Source organism: Cyprinodon variegatus, unplaced genomic scaffold (genome assembly GCF_000732505.1).
Source record: "Cyprinodon variegatus isolate N-32 unplaced genomic scaffold, C_variegatus-1.0 Scaffold891, whole genome shotgun sequence".
Taxonomy (NCBI): Eukaryota; Metazoa; Chordata; class Actinopteri; order Cyprinodontiformes; family Cyprinodontidae; genus Cyprinodon; species Cyprinodon variegatus.
In genome coordinates, this window is record NW_015151344.1 from 63,751 (window position 1) to 66,733 (window position 2,983).

At 34.4% G+C, this 2,983-nt stretch overlaps 1 pseudogene; it reads left to right on the forward strand.

Moving 5' to 3' along the window:
• The window catches only part of LOC107099632, a 22,340-nt pseudogene that overhangs the window by 9,914 nt on the left and 9,443 nt on the right, over nucleotides 1–2,983 (forward strand).

Below are 2,983 nucleotides of genomic sequence, written 5' to 3' on the forward strand. Positions count from 1 at the left end.
TTTTTACAATTTTGGTATAATTACTGATCTAAGTGGGTTGCTCTGTCGGGGAAAGGCACATTTTACATTTATATTACTGTATATTTTAAAGTCTCTATACTCCAGTTAATGATAAATTACATACTAAATTAGTTGACGATTATTGAAATAATCAATTAGTACATTAAATTTTTTTCAGCCCCAGATAAAATACATGAAATTGGCTACACAGAGTAATTACAGCCCAGATGTTCAACTTTTATAGTGAAGTTAATATTTTAATGAATGTATTATATTGCTGGATACAGAGAGAGCATAGTAGGTAAAATATTAGAGTGGGGTTTAACTCTGCACAATTCTATATCTTCAAAGGAAAATCCTGTATTTACCTTCTCTCTTAGTCGTTCAAATGATTTTCAAAGTGGAAAAAAGTCCTAATTCATTAGAGCCGGTGATACTTCAAACATTGATAAACAGCATCTAATGAGTGTAGTGCTTATACAATTTTTATTAATGTAGCAAAAGGATGCTTTTCTCTTTTAACAATGAATTCCTCTTATCAGTACGGATGCTCACATCGAGCATAAAAAAGGGCATGAATAGTGCATAGCACCAATGACACCCGACCAATAGTGTCCCTACCAAAGTTCAAATCAAACCTACGCCCTTGATCTCTCTTTTTAATTTTCAATAGATCTCTGGCTGCAGGATTTTGGATCAGCTGAAGACTTTTAACTACAAGACTTCCTGATAGTAAAGAATTACAATGGTCCAGCCTTCAAGTAACAAATGCTCAGTCTCAGCATCACCCCTGGACAGGATATTTCTAATTTTTGCAATATTCTAGAAACCTCTTTGATATGGGATTTTAATGACACAGAAATTTACATAGTTGTATGATGAGTCTGCTGTGCAGCCTCTTAAATAAATAGACACAATTAAGTAAAAAATAATATTTAAAAAAATTCATTTTATAAAATCCTAATTTATTATTTAGTGTCATAATTTGAATGGTGTATTTACTTGCTAACATATTTTATTATCTCATTTAGCAGTTCATGATTTAATAGATTTAAAATTGTCATAGTTGATCAAACACTAATTATTAATAAATTATACTTTTATTTATTAAATAGCAAATTTAATAAAAATGTTTATTTATTTCCTGTTTCATTTATTCACATCATGATACATCCACATTTTTATTTTATGATAAGTAACACACCTAAATTATCTTCCTTCTGAATCTACTGATAAATACTGTAATGCAACACAGGGGTGGTTGTGGTGGCCAGCTTAACCCACACAAAGACTTTTGTGTGTATTTAAATATATATATATATATATATATATATATATATATATATATATATATATATATATATATATATATATTATACTCCAATCTATTATATCTGTATTCTCTGTACCTCTAGTTGCTTTTGGCTTGTTGCTGTTGCTGCTGACTTTGCACCAAAGCCTCTCAAAACATGTTGATCCAGAAGAGGAGAAGTTAAAGAAATGCTTAGATGATACAGACTATACTGAGCTTCTCAAGATAGCAAGGACCGGGCTCAAACCTATCAACAATGAATACCATGTTGTGATTGTTGGAGCGGGTGTATCTGGACTCACTGCTGCCAAACTGCTGCAAGAAGCTGGATATAAGGTACATGTGAAATTAAAATCAGTTTTTGGTTTGTGGCAAATCTTTTGAGTTAGGGAATGACCTATAATTTTTGCCTTGATTATATTTGTTTTTTTCTAAATCAGGTTACTATACTGGAGGCAACTGAGCGAGTTGGAGGACGGGTGTTAACCCATAGGAATGATGAAGAGGGTTGGTATGTAGACTACGGGGCCATGAGGATTCCATCTTCTCATCAGTAAGTGACAATTATTTCAAATGCAATATTTTCAAGTTGAATCCCTGTAGATCTTTTAGATTAAAATCAATTAATATAATTAATAATACAATTAATTTAAAGCTATCATCATGAAAAAACCTCTCAACAGGATTCTCCATGAGTTTATCGAAAAACTGAAAATCAAACTGAATCCGTTCAATATGACTGATAACAACACCTATTACCTGATCAATGGAACAAAGCACCGGACATCAGAAGTGAAAAACAACCCCAGCCTCCTGGGTTACGACCTGTCTCCTGAGGAGCATGGTAAATCCGCCAACGAGCTCCTGAAGATGGCATTACAGAGGGTAAATGATTGATATGAAGACACAAATATTTGCATTTGACTCTGCACCCACCAGCTTTAAATAAACGTTCTATTTTTTTTCACATGAATGCTTGTCAACTAAAGAAACCTCAGCACATTTATGTATGTTTTTATATTATGCTGCCAGATGTGTTTGTAATGCATAGTGGGCCAAATGCAACAGACTGGATCAGAAACTGAGGAATGTCTATGTTGCTGATGAAGGTTCTCAGTCATCCAGGTCATAGTCATTCCGTAAAAATTCAAAAAATATCCACTGGACTTGGTTTTCTAGATTTGAAGACATTTCGCCACCGCCCAGGAAGCTTTCTCAATTCAAATGTCTGGATCCGCAGTGAGTTTGAGTCTTATATGGACAAGGCCTTGTATTGCTTGGAAACATGCAAATGGTAACCAATGAATGGGTCGTTTAGTTCCATCGTTAGCCTGTAATATCTGAACCTGTCTATGATTCTAGGGGTCGGTCGTTAAAAGGGGGATTGCCATTAAGTCAAGCTTTCACAACATCATAAAACAAAAGAAAGACAAAAAGCCAAATTCAAAAGATTACAACAGAAAGCAGCATTTAAACAAGAAAGCAACATGACTCAGGAGGATAACATCAACATCAAGGTTGAAGACAAGTGGGTAAAAAACCTATCTAGCAGACCACTGACAAAACCAGAGATGGATGTACTGAGTAAAGGCCTGAATTTTGCCATTGCTCCACAAGAAGTACCCATTGTGGAACTGATCACGGCCACTGAATCGGCCATCAGGAACAACA